Source organism: Ovis aries, chromosome 1 (genome assembly GCF_016772045.2).
Source record: "Ovis aries strain OAR_USU_Benz2616 breed Rambouillet chromosome 1, ARS-UI_Ramb_v3.0, whole genome shotgun sequence".
Taxonomy (NCBI): Eukaryota; Metazoa; Chordata; class Mammalia; order Artiodactyla; family Bovidae; genus Ovis; species Ovis aries.
The window spans coordinates 19231056-19250172 of NC_056054.1; the positions used below are offsets into that span (position 1 = coordinate 19231056).

The window sequence follows — 19117 nt, forward strand, 5'->3', positions numbered from 1 at the left end:
TCCCTTTACGCCCCCAGGGTTTCTTCTTAGGGCTGGAAATTGTCGCTGGAAAGCTGGGACCACTTTCCCTGCTTGGAGCATTCCAAATCCAGAGGGGCCTCGCTTCTCCTACTTTTCCTTCCCTACCCCACACAGCCCCTTCCAGCCTTGTCCTAGTGCTTCACTTTCTTGATTCATTCAATCTGTGTGTATTTATCCAAAGACACCATAGAAGGAAGTCAGGGAGCCAGTGAAGAGCCACAATGGCTGCTAACCCTTGGGCAGCAGGTGGCCTGATTGGGGCTGGAAATGTCAGATACCTACCAAGCAATCAAAATACACATGGTCAAAGTTCTCCCAGGCATGAATGAAGTGCAAAGGTGGGAATCCAGAAAATGGTACACACTACACTTGAGGAAGCCAGGAGAGTGGGGAGAAGATGGGTAGTATTTCACCAGGAACGGGACAATGGGCCCAGGCCTCACCAAATAAGAAGGATTTTGTGAGCTGGGGCAGAGAGAGCAGCCTTTTCTTCCCTGGTAAGGTCCCCTATCCGCAGGGGCAAGGCCAGGCTGGGCTCGTCCACCTGGAGCAAGCTCTAACTGGGCTGAGCTGAGGCTGAGCAGGGCCCCACACTGTGGGCCTCCTGCTGCAGGAGTGGCTGCAGTGGCGCTGTGATTGTGGAGAAAAGGGCCCCATGCACAGCAGCCGAGGGCTCAAGGGAGGCAGTGCTTTCTTCCCAGCCCTGACAATGCCTGTCCCAAGGCCATTCCAGGGGAGCGAGTCCAGAGGAACAGGAAGAGGGGAAGCCACTGCACTTGACGCTTTGATTCCTGCTTTGTCCTCAAAACGCCCCATCGCTGGGTTCTGCGTCCCATTTGTTTCCTGTAGTATGACCTGGTGCACAGACGCCTGAGATTGGAGAGACCCAGTTGCAAATCTTAGCTCCGGAATTTGAATCACCTGATAACACCCAAGGCAAGTTACACTCTCTGAACCTCCATCTGTAAAAGAGAGATAGAGCACCTACTTCAAAGGGTTGCTGTGAAGTTCAAATGAGATGATAGCTGTCAGGCATCTGGGACAGCATGGCAGGAAAGCTGACGGCTTGTTTGCCCTGCACCACCCGCTTCCCCTCCTCTCTGAATGCCCTTCAGTCTTGTTCTTGTGCTCCTTTTCTTCCACGAGCCCCTCGGGGTTCCCCAGGGCTAATGCCCACCCACGTTTGTGTGTCCTCCTATCTCTCTCCTGAGACCCACAGGTCTAGGCGCCTGTTAGATTCAGTTAACTCACCTTTTATTAGATTTTTGTCCTGGGAGAACTCTAGTGGCCCCTGTAGATTCAGAACTGGTGCCTGTCCTCAAGGACTTTTCTTTTAATCCCACAGAGTTTTACCTAATGGCCTCGGTTTCTTCGTGAAGTTATAATCGAGGTCGTCTGCTAAGAGGGGTGGGTGTGGGATACCAGAGTGTTAACAGCAGCTATAGGAGAAACAGTTCTCAAATTTCCTCTCCTTTCCACCCTTGTTATTGCTCCTCCTGTTCAGATCGCTACTACTCCAGTTCATCTCCCGCCTGGAATGTTGCTGCTGCTGCTGCTGCTATTGCAGTAGCCTTCTAACTCAGGTTTTCAACCTTGGCTGAATGTCTGAATCCTGTGGTGGAGATTTTTAAAAAATCTAACGCCTGGATCTTTCCCCAGAAAATCGGATTCATTGATCTTGATGTGGCCCAGACATCAGCATTTTTAAAGCTCCCCCATTAATTCTATTACACAGCCAAGGTTGAGAATCACTTTCTTGTCTTCCTACCTCTGTTCTCATCCGCTCTAATCTGCTCTCCAGCCCCATGGGTGGTCAGTGCGTGAGTGCTAAGTCACTTCAGTCGTGTCCGACTCTGTGTGACCCTGTGGACTGTAGCCTACCAGGCTCCTCCATCCATGGGATCCTCCAGGCAAGAATACTGGAGTAGGGTGCCATTTCCTTCTCCAGGGGATCTTCCTGACCCAGGGATCGAACCTGCATCTCTTATGTCTCCTACATTGGCAGGCGGGTTCTTTACCACTCGCACCACATGGGAAGCCCACGTGTGGTCAGGGGGATCATTATAAAACTCAAGTTTGGTCGCGCTGTTCCCTTGCTTCTTTGCCCTCCGATTTTCCCTTCTTCCATCCCTGTGACTATACCTGAATGAACTTTGTATCCCAGTCCCTCATTGGAGAGTGCCCAGTTAGTATTCAGTGAATGAGTGAACTAATGAATCCATAATCAACAAACCAACAGATAGTGATCTGCTCTGTTCCTAGGAATATGTTGGTGAATGCCTGCAGTTCACCAGTGAGCCAAGAGGATAAGGCCAGTTAGATACAAATCTGGAGGAAAGCTGGCCGGGGGAGAATGGGAGGGAGGGAGGAGGCAGTGAGAGGTCAGAAAGGCAGAGTTTCCTGAGAGGTGAATTATCAGAGGGACCACCACGGGTCGGCCAAGCACCTCAGCCAGGGAGTAATGGAGTTAGGGAGGAAGGCCCAGCAGAGCCAGAGAGCGATGGGAGCTGCTTAATCTGCCCCCAGGAAGTGCAGGCTGGGGACAAGCAGGCAGGAGGTAGCAGGCCATTCCTCAGCGGCTAATGCCCCCAGCCTAACGCGATTACCCCTTCCTTCTCCCTCGGCCCAGGCAGGGGGGAGGTTGCAGGGAGGGCAAGCATGCCCCGCAGCTCGGGAGGGTGGGGGGCAAGGCTGGAGAAATCCAATCAAGAGTTCCACTTCAGTATTAGCCCGAGCGTCCCATTTTAGCTAGAGGGGCTGGCAGAGCCTGGGTTAGGACCTGGACAGAGATGCTGATGGGAGGTCTGCGGAACCCTCCATTCCCTGCCCCTCCCTGGGTGCCAGTGGGACTTGATCCAGAGACTCCCATCCTTACTGTGTGACCCAGTCCTCTGGGCCAGCAGCCTCACCTCTTCTCTGAGGCCAACAGGCGACCTCGGGACTGGCCCCCGTCGCCACTCCTCACTCCCTACCTCAGCAGCCTCTCGTCCTCCCTCTGTTCCACATTGATATAAATGGAGGCTTCGGCTGCCTTTAAATAGTCCGATCTATCAGAGGGGCACACGCTGCCCATAAATCTGCCGGGGCTGATGGCTCCCTAAGTGGACTGATAGGAGCTATTTCCGGCAAGGTGTTCAGTTACTGTGCCCCTCCTGGCCCTCCCCCCAGCTTGCCCTTCCCCAGGGGCAGGGACCCTTTTTGTCATCTGATAATTGGCATTTTTTCACTTGCACTTGGTTCTACAGAGAGAGTGCAGCGCCCAGCCTGGCCCCTAACCAGATTAGCATTGGCTTTCAGAGAAGGCCCCTCTGGAGTCGACCTTCTCGTTCAAGGGATCAAGATCGAGCTGTTGGCTCAACAAGGAAGGGGGCTGAGGTGGGAGGAGAGTGCCCCGGGGAGCCGAGACTAAGTGGGGGGCGGGGGGGTGGCGCAGGACAAATGAAGACCCCAGTCCTGCCTCCATGCCTCCATGTCTCCAGCTAACCCTGCCTGTTTCCAAGGCCTGGGGCCTGCAGGGCATGGGAGGGACCAGATGATAGGCTCAGAGGTGAGGGTCTCCATCTTAACTATTAGATCCATCTCCCCCTGGCCATCAAGGCTGCTTGGGGCTAGCCTTGAGTTTTTCCGTCTAGACATGACCTGTATTGAAGAGGGGATGGGGTGTCTCCAGATAAGTGGTATGGATCTGAGATAGAAAGCTGGGGAAGCCTCCGGGCTGGCTGTTACACAATAAGGGGGTCTGGGGAGCACATACATAACCTTAATTTGGAGAGTAACTGCTAATGGATGGATTTCCCTGAGGGAGGCTGGAGGACTCTGGAGCTCTGCCTGGCTTCCTGGCCCCATGGCCCTGCCTAGGGAGACATAGAGAGGCCCTTAGAGGTCACCCAGGTGGCCTCTGGTCAAGAGGTCACTATGGCCACTCAGAGAACATCACGAACATAGCCCTATTTCCCATCCCATCCTCCTGTTGTTTTTGGAGGGCAGAAAGCTGAGCCTGCCTGGTCACACAGGCCCAGGCTCTTGCCCCTGCCAACGACTCCTAGAGTATTTCTAAGGTTCTTGGGTCTAAAGAGGAGACAAAGCCAGAGATGGTAAAGGGCAGAGGAGAGCTAGTAGAGAATTAGCCTGGAGTGTGTCCAGGAGACACTCATCAGGACTTCTCTCCTGAAGTTTGGGTTCTCTAGAATGCGATCAAGTGGGTGGGACAGAGCTCCTTACCAGAGTGCAAGAGGTTGGGATGCTCCTGCTGTGGACTCAGATTAGGGAACCAGGACGATTCCATAGAAAAGTCTTGGAAGTATTATTTGGAACCGAACAAGATTTGCATATTACAGTGACCCTATTTCTGACCAGCTATATGGGACAAAGACCCAGCAAGAAGGTGAAGGGGAGGACCTAAGGGATCCTGGACAGGCAGAATCCTGGAACAGGGACACAGAGCCTTGAACCTGAAGGGTACCTTTTCTCCTGCTACAAGGAAGGGCCAAATACTCAGAGCAGTGACGGATTCACTCGCTTGTTCATTTGCTCAGTCAGTGCACTCTTGCCGTCAGCAACTGTAATCTGCTTTGGGCTGATGGCTGAAGGTGGGAATCTTAACCAGCCCAGTTCTTGCCCCAAGGAGCTAGAGTCTAGCAGGGAGAAACAGACTTGTAAACAGATGATGAAATCCAGCCTGAGAGCCCAGAGGTCCCAGGTAAAAGCAGCCTGGAGGGCCCACCTCACCCTGCAGCTCCAGACTCCAGTCAGACCGCTGGACATTCCCACCTGTTTGACCTTCACACTCCTCAGATTCTACTTATCCAAAACTGAACTTGCCATCTGTTCCCCCTCCAGTGTCCCCAGCTCAGTGAATGGCACCACAATGAATTGGTACTCAGCCCCCACAGCCAAAATTCCTTGATTCCCTCCTAACCCTCAATGTCCACATCTAACTAGTGATTTGTCAGAGTGTCCACTTTTCCCAAGGTAGATAACACCGTGCCACTCCTCTGCTAATCCATCCGTTAGCAGTTGCCCTCCAAATTAAGGTCATGTATGTGCTCCCCAGACACCATACTGTGTAACAGCCAGCCCCGAGGCTTCCCCACCTTTCTGTCTCAGATCCATGCCACTTATCTTTCCTCTCACTCAGGGTGACATCTTCACTGTGGCCACAGGGTCCTACAGGTGCCATGTCCCCCCACACACACACACACACTCTGCTCCAGCCAGACTGGCTGCCTGGCTGTTCCTCAAACATTCAATAATGCTAACAAACTCTTACTATGACATAGTATGTTATTTACACACAGACATTTGTGTACCTGTTCTTGACTCTGCTACTGTGATCTTGAGAACACTGAATTTATCTTAACTCTTGTTGGATAACTCACTTCTGTAACCCTGGTGCCTGGCACATAATAGATGCTTGTGTCACTTCCGCTGAAGAAATGAATGGGCAGATACGAAATGGGGTATCCCTGGATGGAGAAAGAGCCTGGAGAGGTGCGCTAGTCCAACTACTCTGCAGAACCAGGAAAGTGTTTCTGTCGGGCCTGTTTTCTCCTGGACCTCTATCCAGATCTATGACAGTTGGAGACAGGGAGAGTTCAAGGCCGTGTCACTAAGACTGATAAGCAATGACTCCATGACTCAAGTGTGCCCCAGCATCTGAGCTGGGTCTTGACAGATGAGGAGGACAGTGGCCAGGCTGGGAACGAGTGAGGAAGGAGCTGTAGAGGCCGGCGAGGAGAGGTGTGTGAAAGGTCACTAGGACTGAGTCTCAAACTCTCTGGCAGACACACTGTGACTTGGAATCAGTCATCTCCCTCCCCTCTCTGCCCTTTTTTCTTTCCATTTTTGGAATGGGATGGGGGATTGGATGAAAAGGTTTCTGAATGCCCTTTCTTCTTGAGGGCTTCCCTGATAGCTCAGTTGGTAAAGAATCCGCCTGCAATGCAGGAGACCCCAGTTCGATTCCTGGGTTGGGAAGATCCCCTGGAGAAGGGATAGGTCTACCCACTCTTGGGCTTCCCTTGTGGCTCAGCTGGTAAAGAATCCGCCTGCCATGTGGGAGACCTCGGTTCAATCCCTGGAGAAGGGAACAGCTGCCCACTCCAGTTATTCTAGCCTGGAGAATTCCATGGACTGTATAGTCCATGGCGTCGCAAAGAGTCGGACATGACTGAGCGACTTTCACTTCACTTCCTTCTTGAATATTCTAGGATGCTATAAAAGTGTTTGGGTGCTGACTGACTGGATCAGGAAGCTCAGCAGAGGAGCCTGGCTTTTTGCTCTTGCTGTCAGAACAGTTTCTGAGGCAGAAAAGTTGGCCTCAGAACTTAGTCCATTTTAGGACTAGAGGCAAAAACTTCCTTCCTGCCCTCCAAACAGACTTTGAGGTTTTTGAAAATTGATGAAGATCAGCGACTTACTTGTGGGCAGTCTAGGGGCGTGGAGCTAGAGAGAGGTGACTGTGGCAAAGGCATTGTCCCCCCAAGGGAGGCCCTGGAGAGAGGCTTTTGTCTGTTTTTTAGACTAGCCTCTCTCCCCGCCCCGCTCTCCCCAAAAATTATTATAAAGAATTATTGCCATTAGTACGTCTTTCCTACTGAAAGGAGAAAATCGCCTCATTCATAATTTATACCCTCAATTACTATTAATAAAGAAATATTTCAGCAGAAAATCGCCTGGGAAAATTACACGTAACATTGCATTAACATTCTATTTGAACATTTTCATCACATTTGTTATAGAGTTAATAAGAGGGATACGGTCCCCTGACTTCTTCATGAAATTATGGGCTGACGATGATAGTTTAATCTTTTAGACTTTATATAATATATTCACTTTACTAATTGAGCTATCCAAGGAGCAGTTAGAGATGTTCTTAAACGTGGAGACAGAGGAATCAGGGCCATGACTTTGCTGCCAGAGGCACCGCCTGGCAGGGTGGGGCCCTGGATGAAGCCTGCTGACTTAGGCGCTAGCTAGCTGAGACCCCACCTGGCTGAGCCCAGGATCTTTGCATCACCTCCAGAGGCAGCATCCACCCTGGACCAGGAGAAAAGTATGGGGGATGCTGAGGAGGAACAGAGAGAAGGGGAGAAGGAAGGCCATGGGAGGTGAGAGGAGAAAAGGAGACAGAAAGGGCATTCCTTTCTAGACTCTTCATTCCACAGTCATTGACTTCCACGCTTTCTGCTTTCATTGTCCTGGGCCCCAGAGGGAGCTCACGCCCTAATGGTTTGTGAGATGGCACCTGGCGGTGGTCCTAGGTACCAAGAGCTCCTGGAAGGTCTGGTGTTCTTGGGATAATCCTAGGAAAGCCGTCGAGGTGGGGGCTGGAGAAAACGGTGCCCCTGAGGGCCATCCTAGCACAAAGGAAGGAAGATGGGTTTGTTTCAGGTCTTAACAGAAATGATGGGTGTATGTTTTGGGTAATGAGGTGGGAAGTAGAGCCAAGTGAAGACTGTCACTTGTAACTGCTTTAGTCAACGTGCTTTTTTATCCGTTGTCTCTGTGAACACCCAGCAATGCTGGGAAGCTGCCCCAGTGAGGCATGTAGTTCCCGCTCCCAACTCAGCTCAAATGTCAGGTCCATGGGGGCTTTTCTTACTTATCACTTTCCTTGTCACTCTCTGACTGATTTGGGGGATAACATGTATCACTTCTTAAAATGGCTTCGTTTTCTCCGCTGCTAGAGTTTAAGTTCTCGGTCAGTGCCATTCACTGTTAAGCGCCCAGCACCTAGAACAGGGTGTGTGTAGAGTGGGCACTTCATACGTGTTTGTTAGACTGATGGAAATGAGGTGTAGAATGGCCAGATAATGAGCTGAGACCACATGGTTCTATCCGAGCCGAGAATAAACTGATTCTCCTTCCTTTCGAATTCACTTACGATGCTCAGCACCTCTTTTAATCTTACTCACCCACTATATCCGCCAATGGGAAGGCGTTCAGACCACTTCTCATCACCTTCATCGCTTGTATGGTGACACAGACCACCATCAGCCTTCCTTATACAACTGCAGTGGCCTCCCGGCTTCCTTTCTTGCTCTCCTACAATCTGTTCTCTATACAAAAGCCAGAGTAATCCTTTAAAACATAAATCAGATTAGATTAATCTCTTGCTGTAAACTTTGCCAGGCCTTCCTATCACACAGAATAGAATCCAGAGTCCTTATCTGGGCTCACAGGACCCCGTGGTCTGGCCCCTGGCTTTCTCTCCACCTCCATTTCCTGCCACTCACGTACATGTTCCCTTCTCTCTGGCCACATAGCCTGGTTGCTCCTTTAGACACCAAGTACATTCCCCACCAGGGCCTTTGAACTTGGCTCCTCTACCTGAAACACTCTTCCCACAGTTTCCCGTGATCCTGTTGCTCAGTTCATTCAGACCTTTGCTCAAATGTCACTTGTACAGAGAGCTGCTACCTGACCAGCTGCCATCACACTGGGCATCTCCTTCCCCTCCTTTCTTCATTGCACTTGTCCCTTTCGGACCTCCTATTATATTTTGTTTGTTGGTTGTCTGCCTCCACCGGTAGAAGGGAAGTTCCACATTCACTGTTGTATTTCCAGCACGTGGAACCATGCCTGGAACATGGTTAAGTGCTCAATACATTTACTAAGTGAATGAGTGAATGTCTGCTCCACTTTTCTCTGCACACACTGTGGGTGGCCTCAACCACGCCCATGGAAGAACTACTCCAATATACCAATGGCTTCCGAGTCTAACTTTCATCCAAATCAATCTCCTGAGGGTCCAGCTCCCTTTCTAACAGCCTACTGGACACCTCCCCATAAAGATAGCTAAAGTGCAATTCAGCCAGTCCCCTGTATCCGTGGGTCCCACATCCACAGATTTAGCCAACCTCGGAATTTGTGTATACTGAGGACCTATTGTACTTTGCCATTTTACACCGTTTTACAGAAGAGACTTGAACATATATGGATTTTGGTATCCGTGGGGGTTCTGGAACCAGTCCCCCATGGATACGAAGGGATGACTGTCCAGAATTGAAGGTATCGTTTTTCTCCCTGCTTTACTTCCCATTTCATGAAATGGCACCACAATCTTAGATGTCCAGTCCAGAAGCCTGGATTCATTTACTGACTCCTCCTTTCTCACCCACACATCCAAATCTCCAAATTCTATTTATCCAACTCTTTAACAGCTCTCAGATCTCTTCACTTCTCTTCATCTGCAAGGCTCCTAGCCTAATCCAGGCCATGGGCATCATCTCTCCACAGAATTACTGCATCAGCCTCCAGCTGGTCTCCCTGCCTCCAGTCTTCTTTCCTTCTAATCCATCCTCTACAAGAAGTTTTATGTTTTATCTAAAACGTAAATCTTAGAGTCAGAGATAAGGTACAGGTTTCTAGCTTGAGGAATTAGATGATAATGACTCCTATCACGTTAAATGGAAGAGGAGGCGGTCTGGGGACATGTGACATTTGACTGCCTTTGTGGCATTTTTTACTTTGACTGTCTCCTCCCACTAGGTGGCATAGATCATCTCATTCATCTTTGCATCCTCTGTGCTCTCAGCACCCAGCACAGTGCCTGGCACAGACCAGGTGCTCATGAATGTTTATTGCATGTGACTGTCACCCTGAAATTCATTAGAGAAAGGACTCCTTTGACATTCATGCCTCGATGGCACCCACCACTACTATTATAATATTTATCACACTGTACTGTAATTCTTGTGTACTCGTGATTCCTCACTAAACAATGAGCCCCTCTTTCACAGCTAAGTCGTCAGTCCAAAGTGAGTGCTCAGTAACATTTGTCAGCTAAATGACAGACTGACTCTCTCCCTGGGACATTGTAACATTTCATTTACTGGTCCTTCTAACTCCTCCTGCCCAGCCAGCCTCCATGGCAGCGAGGCCAGCCATCCTGCCTGGCTGACCTTCTCTGTCTCAGCCATTTCCCAGCTCTCTTGATGTCTGTGACTCACTGCAACAAGGGTAGTTTTTGATCTCTACTATTGGCAACCATCACGGAGAATCTTCTCACCCCTTTTTTCTACAATATCAAGTAACCATGCTGTCAAGAGAAATGTCTGTCCATAGACTTTTGTCCTGTTGCTCTGCTTATGGAGAGATGTTCATGAGGATGGATGATATGGAGTTCACCAAGTAAACCATAAAGGGAAGAGTCTTCCCAATGGAAATCACACTAGATGGAATGTACAAGGACTGGGAGGCTTGAAAGGAGTTTTCTGGGACCTTATGGGAGAGAGCACGTGGGAGAACATCATGAAAGAAGTCTAAAGAGAGATACAGCAGAACACAGGTTGGGGTGTGCGAGAACTTATGTTATAATAGAAATTTGGCACTTCCCAGGTGGCACCAGTGGTAAAGAACCCGCCTGCCAATGCAGGAGACCTTAGAGATGCAGGTTCAATCTCTCGGTTGGGAAGATCCCCTGGAGAAAGAAAAGACATCCCACTCCTGGAGAGTATTTCTGCCTGGAGAATCCCATGGACAGAGGAATCTGGAGGGCTACAGTCCATAGGGTCACACAGAATCGGACACAACTAAAGCAATGGAGCACAGCACATAATAGAAATTATATAATTATTAAATTATTTAATAGTAAAAATAGCTGTTATTCATTGAATGCCAAAAATACCTCAGGTGGTGTGCCAAGTGCTTTACATGAATTATCTCATTTGCTTTTCACTATTGGAGAAGGCAATGGCACTCCACTCCAGTACTCTTGCCTGGGAAATCCCATGGACGGAGGAGCCTGGTAGGCTACAGTCCATGGGGTCGCTAAGAGTCAGACACAACTGAGCGACTTCACTTTCACTTTTCACTTTCATGCACTGAAGAAGGAAATGGCAACCCACTCCAGTGTTCTTGCCTGGAGAATCCCAGGGACAGAGGAGCCTGGTGGGCTGCTGTCTATGGGGTGGCACAGAGTTGAACACAACTGACACGACTTAGCAGCAGCAACAGCAGCAAAACTCTGTGAGTTAGGTGCTAAGGAGTTTGAACTTCATTTTGTTTATCTTGAAGGCATGGGATTCATTGAGGGATTTGAAGAAGAAGAGCTGCTTGTTCAGATTTGTCCAGAGCCTGCACATGGAATGTTGCATACCAAAAAAGGAGATGTCAGTGAGAACAGACTGATGGTTGTCAAGGAGATGGGGGGTAGGAGACTGATGGATTTCGAGTTTGGGCTTAGCAGATGCAAACTGGTATATATAGAAGGGATGAACAACAAGGTCCTACTGTATAGCACAGGAAACTATATTCAATATCCTATGATAAACCATAGATATCCTATGATAAACCATGATGGAAAAGAATATGAAAAAGAATGTAAGTGTTATAGTGAAAGTGAAAGTCACTCAGTTAGGACCGACTCTTTGCAACCACATGGACTATACAGTCCATGCAATTCTCCAGACCAGAATACTGGAGTGGGTAGCCATTCCCTTTTCCAGGGGATCTTCCCAACTAGGGATCGAACCCAAGTCTCCCGCACTGCAGTCAGGTTCTTTATCAGCTGAACCACCAGGAAAGTCCAAGAATACTGGAATGGGTAGCCTATCCCTTCTCCAGAGGATCTTCCCGATCCAGGAATCAAATGAGGTCTCCTGCATTGTAGGTGGATTCTTTACCAGCTGAGCTACCAAGGAAGCCATATATGTTATATATGTATTCAAAAAGCAGAGACACTTTGCCAACAAAGGTCCATCTAGTCAAAGCTATGGTTTTTCTAGTAGTCATGTACGGATGTGAGAGTTGGACCATAAAGAAGGGTGAGCGCCTAAGAATTGATGTCTTTGAATTGTGGTGCTGGAGAAGATGCTTGAGAGTCCCTTGGACAGCAAGAAGAACAAACCAGTCAGTCCTGAAGGAAATCAACCCTGGATATTCATCAGAAGAACTGATGCTGAAGCTGAAACTCCAATACTCTGGCCACCTTATGAGAAGAGCTGACTCATTGGAAAAGATCCTGATGCTGGGAAAGATTGAGAAAGGAGAAGAAGAGGATGACAGAGGATGAGAGGGTTAGATAGCATCACCAACTCAATGGACGTGAGTTTGAGCAAACTCTGGGAGATACTGAAGGACAAGGGAGCCTGGTGTGCTGCAGTCCATGGGGTCACAAAGAGTCGGACATGACTTAGCAACTAAACAACAACAGCATAACTGAATCACTTTGCTCGACAGCAGTAATTAACACAACATTATAAATCAACTATACTTCAGTACAGAAATGGAGGGGAAATGTCAAGATCAGGAAAACCATGGGGTCAGTCCCATGGGAACAATAGGCCAGAAAGAGGAAAAGAGGTGAGAATCCATGGGAAGAAGCTAAAGGTGGGCATCATGGTGGGTAGAACCTCCATAATGAACCAGGGCAGAAGCCTGAACTAGGATCAGGAACAAGTTTGGAAGGAGATCAGGAGGAGTTCTATTGGACTGTTTGAGTTTAAGGAGTTTATATCTGCTGACAGTTGGATATAAAAGTTTGATACTCCCAAGAAAGTTCAAAGATAAAAACAAAAGTTTATAATCAACAGAATGTAGATGGCAGTTGCTTCTATGGGAATGTATCCCCATTTGGAACAAAGAACTGGACTTCCCAGGTCCTTCATCGTGTAACCTTGCCTGCCTCTTGGGGATTATCCCTCAGTGTCCCCTCAAGAGTTGCCCTCCCCTCTGGTTTACTGTAACTCTTAGATTTTCCCAGCTGGACAATGCTCTTTCACCTGCAGGCCATTTAGTGGGCTTTCCTTTCTGGGAAAACCATCTTCTCCCTACTCCTGCTTCAGACCAGATGAAGCTTTAAATTGCTTGCCATTGAGAAGGTTGATGTACTAAGACCAGGAGAATGTATATTTATCCCGTGCTTCCTGCAGCCCATAAGTACACTGTCTCACACCCTTTCATGCTCCAGTTTAAGAAGCTTGGGTAGCATAGACAGAAGCTTCCCAAGGCGTCACATGACTCAATGAATTTACCTAGGGAAGCCAGATCCAGCCACTCACTGGCCACAGTGCTCAAGAGCCTAAGGCCTTGCCCTTCAGTATTTGGGGAGGACAAGAGAATGAGACCACCCAGGTCAGCCTGCCCCTACTCTGCCACTAGTGATTCTGCAAGTCCATTCTTCCTTCATCTAATGAGTACATTTATTTACTGTGTCCTAGATGCTGTTGCCTCAGAGAAGCCTTCCCTGGCCTCTTGCCCAGGGAGATGCTTCCTCTGTGCTTTCTCAGCCCCCTGCTCTCCTCCTTGCCATAGCATAGCTCTCACTGGCTTTTTATTACCTGTCTCTCCCACTAGTCTGAGAACTTCTTGAGAAATATTTGTATAATAGATGGAATAACTGTGCCCCCACTGTGTGTCATGCTCCATGATGGGCCCTGGGGCCACCAGGGTGACCAAGTTGAGGGCCCTGCCTTGAACAGCTGCCAGTCTAGAGTTTGGAGCTTCATCCCTGGAGATCAGTTGTTTGACTTCAATGAATCGCCATAGATCACTCCATCATAGTTACAAATGCTTTTCAAGTCGTTGCATACACATAATTCCCTTTGATCCTCAAGCAGCTTTGAGGGGGGTGGTAGATAAAGCCGAGATCAGTTCCCAGACTTTGGCTACCAGGAAGAATGGGGGGAGGGGCGCCATCTTTGTTGTTCTAAGTTCACCACTTGAAAGAACAGAAATGGAGGCCATGAGATTCCGGCATTTCTCCTTTCTCGGGGGCTCCTAAGGGCAGAAATGTGGCTGTGGGGCCAGGTCTTATTCTCTTCACTCCACCTGAAAACATCACCATCCGTGGCCCTTGGACGTGTCGGACCCCTAGCCCTACTGCTCCTCAGCCTGAGATAGAGATTGAGGAGCTCTGGGCCAGGAGAGGCCACTGGCGGGGCTCTAACTCGAGCTCCCGACCCAGCGAGAACAGGATGGGCCCCAGTGTAAACCGGATTCGCCTTGTAAACAGCTGAGCAGCTGGGCTCCATCTTGGCGGAGGAACTCCAGCCACAAGCCCAGCAGGACAGCCCCAGCCCAGCAGGGCATTGTCCAGAGAAAAAGGAGGGGAAAAAAGCTGAGTAAACAAAAAGGGCTGGCCAGTATTTTGGTCTCTGACTTGTTATTTCAGCCGGACAGTTGCTGTGCTGACCACGGGGCAGGGTTGGGCTGGGTCAGAGAAGCTGGGCTGAACGGAGCCGGGCTAACGCCCCAGTCAGCCTTCTCACTTCATCTCTTCATCCCTGCGCTGGGCTCACTTCTGGGAAAGGGCCAAAGATGGAGACTGCAAACCTGTGGGGACAGGCACTAGGAACTGACGAGAGGGTAAGGAGTTGGGTGCTTGCCAAGTTTCCGTGTGTACGCAGAGGCGTAGGCAAGGTGTCGGAGAACGTAAAGCAGGGATGTGATTGGTCAGGGCAGCTTGAGTGACACTGTCTCGCATAGCCCCGCTCTAACCCTGCAAAGCGCGCTCAGTCCAGCCTTCCACATGGAAGCCTAGGATTGTCATCACCGTCAGATTTCACCTCCCAGGCTTCCTTGGTCACTGCCCAGGTACCATCCCTGCAGCCTTCTCCCCAGTGTTTTCATCCCCAAACCACTGTGCACTCCCTCTCCTTACCGGTGGCCACCTCCCCTCCCAGCTCTTTCCCTCTGCCACCTGCAGCCCCAAACCTTGGCTTCTTAATATTCCCTCTACTTCCCAACTTAACTGAAATTCAACTCTCTGCAAAGCCCTCTGTTTCTCCTGTAGCTCTATACAGGTCATTCATTCTCCCAAGATACCAGCTTCCTTCCCTTCTCCTGCACCACTTCTAGACTGTCACGAGTCTATCCCCAGGTAAAAAGAAAATCCCCTTCAAACTCTGGTCATTTGGCTAGACCATGCTTCGCTGGCTCTCCTTGTCATCTACCAGCTTTTCTGTTGTTTTCCAATATGTATACCTGTATCAGTCTTCTCTACTCCATCTCCCACCCTCATCTTAGGGGTGAGCCACCCAGCACCTCGCTTCTCAGGTCTTGATCACCTCAACTGCAGTGACCTTTCCCACTACTTTATTTGTCTATCCCTGATCCAATGTCACTGATTCATTTCACACATTTTTATTAAGCATCTACTGTGACGCAGTGGTAAAGAATCCTCCCGCCAGTGCAGGAGATGTGGGTTCTATCCCTGGGTTGGAAAGATTCCCTGGAGAAGAAAATGGCAACCCACTGCAGTATTCTTGCCTGGGAAATCCCATGGACAGAGGAGCCCAGCAGCCTACAGTCCACGGGGTCACAAAAGAGTTGGACATGATTTAGTGACTAAATAACTTTAGCCTCAGCAGCAAGTTCAGTTCAGTTCAGTCACTCACTCGTGTCCGACTCTTTGCGACCCCATGAATTGCAGCACTCCAGGCCTCCCTGTCCATCACCAACTCCCGGAGTTTACTCAAACTCATGTCCATCAAGTTGGTGATGCCATCCAGCCATCTCATCCTCTGTCGTCCCCTTCTCCTCCTGCCCCTAATCCCTCCCAGCATCAGAGTCTTTTCCAATGAGTCAACTCTTCACATGAGGTGGCCAAAAGTCGGCAAAGTGGTGAGCAAAAACCCTGTTATCAAAGAGCTTTTGCTTTAGAGGCAGGAAATGGATAATGAAAAACATACAAGATAATTAAGAGAGTGTCGGTATTATGAAGGAAACAAACAGCATGATAAGAGAGAATGTGGTAGGAGGGACTCCTCTATGTAGGATGATGCAGGAAAGGACTCTCTGTTACATGTAACACTCCAGCTGAGAACTGATAGATGAAACGGAGTCACACGTAAAAGAAGGATCCTGAGAAAGGGAAGAACTGAACAGAATAGATCCGATAAGGAGGACAGAGTAGCTAGGATATAGAAAGGGGAAAGTGGTACAAGAAGAGGTGGAGACAACAAAAAGACAGAATACATGGGCCTCAAACCCTATGGCAAGAAGTTTGGATATACAATGGGAAGCTACTTAAAGGTTTTAGATAAACTACGTCACCTCTGAAAGTTCACTCCAGCAACTCACGCTTTCCCCTCTCACAGCATACTCCCACATGCTCCTTCAGCTGAAGTACAGTTGATTTACAGTGTGGTACCAATCTCTGCTGTACAGCACGGTGACTCAGTTACACACATATATACCGTCTTTTTTAATATTCTTTTCCATCATGGCTTATCACAGGACAGTGAATATAGTTCCCTGTGCTATACGTTAGGACCTTGTTGTTTACCCATTCTAAATGAAATAGCTTGCATCCACCAACCCCAAAGCCCCAGTGCATCCCTCTCCCTTCCCCCACCCCACTCCCTTGGCAACCATAAGTCTGTTCTCTATGTCTGTGAGTGTTTCTGTTTAGTAGATAGGTTTATTTGTGCTATATTTTAGATTCTGCATATAAGTGATATCCTATGGTATTTGTTTTTCTCTTTTTGGCTTACTTCACTTAGTATGATAATCTCGATAGCAGCAGAATAACAACAGAGTTCTTCAACATGCGTTGTGCGTGTGTGTGTGCCTGGCCTCTTTCATATAGCGTGTTTTCAAGGTTTATCCATGCTATAGCATGTGTCACTACTGCATCCCTCTTCATGACCAATTAATATCCCCTTGTCTGGATATTGGCGTTGTTGTGCCATCACCAAGTCATGTCCAACTCTCTGCGACCCCGTGGACTGCAGCACGCCAGGTCTCCCTGTCCCTCACCATCTCTCACAGTTTGCCCAAGTTCATGTCCATTGAATTAGTGATGCCATCCAACCATCTCATCTTCTGTCACCCTCTTCCCTTCTGCCTTCAATCTTTGCCAGCATCAAGGTCTTTTCCAATGAGGTGGCTCTTCACATCAGGTGGCCAAAGTATTGGAACTTCAGCTTCAGCATCAGTCCTTCCAATGAGTATTCAGGGCTGATTTCTCTAAGGATTGACTGGTTTGATCTCCAGCTGTCCAACGGACTCTCAAGAGTCTTCTCCATCACCACAGTTTGAAAGCATCAATTCTTCTGCACTCTTGTCTTTTTTATGGTCCAGCTCTCACATTCTTCATGAGTAGTGGAAAGACCATAGCCTTGACTACACAGACCTTTGTTGGCAAAGTGATGTCTTTGCTTTTTAATACATTGTCTAGGTTTGTCATAGCTTTCCTTCCAAGAAGCAATTGTCTTCTAATATCATGACTGCTGTCACCATCCACAGTGATTTTAGAGCCCAAGAAGAGGAAATCTGTCAATGCTTCCACCTTTTCCCCTTCTATTTGCCACGAAGTGATGAGGCTGGATGCCATGATCTTAGTTTTCTTACTATTAAGTTTTAAGCCAGACTTTTTACTCTCCTCCTTCACCCTCATTAGAGTGGTATCATCTGCATATCTGAGATTCTTGCTTTTTTCCCCAGCAATCTTGATTCCAGCCTATAACTCATCCAGCCCAGCATTTCACATGATGTGCTCTGCATATAAGTTAAATAAACAGGGTGACAATATACAGCCTTGTCATATTCTTTTCTCAATTTTTAATTAGTCGGTTGTTGCATATAAGGTTCTAACTGTTGCTTCTTGCCTGCATACAGGCTTCTCAGGAAACAGGTAAAATGGTCTGGTATTCTCATCTCATTACGAGTTTTCCACAGTTTGTTATGATTCACAGAGTCAAAGGCTTTAGTGTAATCAATGAAACAGAAGTAAATGTTTTCCTGGAATTCCTTTGCTTTCTCTAAGATCCAACGAATATTGGCAATATGCTCTCTGGTTCTTCTGCCCTTTCCAAACCCAGTCTGTACATCTGGAAGTTCTTGATTTAAGTACTGCTGAAGCCTAACTTGAAGGATTTCGATCATAACCTTACTAGCATGGGAAGTGAGTGCGATTGTCCAGTAGGTTGAAATTCTTTAGTACTGCCCTTCTTGGGAATTGGTATGAAGACTAACCTTTTCCAGTCCTGTGGCCATTGCTGGGTTTTCCAAATTTGCTGACATATTGAGTGTAGCACTTTAATAGCATCATCTTTAGGATTTTAAATAGCTCTACTGAAATTCCATCACCTCCTCTAGCTTTGTTCATAGTAATGCTTTTTAAGGCCCAGCTGAATTCACACTCCAGGATGTCCAGCTCTAGCTTAGTGATCATACCATCGTGGTTATCTGGGTCATTAAGACCTCTCTTCGTACAGTTCTTCTGTGTATTTTTGCCACCTCTTCTTAATCTCTTCTGCTTCTCTTAGATCCTTGCCATTTCAGTCCTTTATTGTGCCCATCAGTTCAGTCCAGTTGCTCAGTTATGCCTTTGTAATCCCATGGACTACAGCACACCAGGCTTCTCTGTCCATCACCAACTCCTGGAGCTTACTCAAACTCATGTCCATTGAGTCAGTGTTGCATCCAGCCATATCATCCTCTGTCGTCCCCTTCTCCTCCCGCCTTCAATCTTTCCAGAATCAGGGTCTTTTCCAATGAGTCAGTTCTTCACATCAGGCAGCCAAAATATTGGAGTTTCAGCTTTAGCATCAATCCTTCCAATGAATATTCAGGGCTGATTTCCTTTAGGATAGACTGGTTAGATCTCCTTGCAGTCCAAGGGACTCTCAAGAGTCTTCTCCAACACCACAGTTCAAAAGCATCAATTCTTTGGCACTCAGCTTTCTTTATAGTCCTACTCTCACATCCATACATGACTACTGGAAAAACAATAGCTTTGACTAGATGGACCTTTGTTGGCAAAGTAATGTCTCTGCTTTTTAATATACTGTCTAGGTTGGTCATAGCTTTTCTTCAAAGAAGCAAGTGTCTTTAAATTTCATGGCTGCAATCACCATCTGCAGTAATTTATAGCCCGCCAAAATAAAATCTATCATTGTTTCCATTGTTCCCCATCTATTTGCCATGAAGTGATGGGACCAGATGCCATGATCTTAAGTTTTCTGAATGTTGAGCTTTAAGCCAACTTTTTCACTCTCCACTTTCACTTTCATCAAGAGGCTCTTTAGTTCTTCACTTTCTGTCATAAGGGTGGTGTCATCTGTATATCTGAGGTCATTGATATTTCTCCCGGCAGTCTTGATTCCAGCTTGTGCTTCATCCAGCCCAGCATTTCACATGATGTACT

General features: G+C 48.1%; 1 protein-coding gene across 15 annotated transcripts in view; it reads left to right on the forward strand.

The window, feature by feature from the left end:
- The window catches only part of RNF220 (ring finger protein 220), a 269444-nt gene that overhangs the window by 173025 nt on the left and 77302 nt on the right, over positions 1-19117 (forward strand). The window lies entirely within an intron of this gene.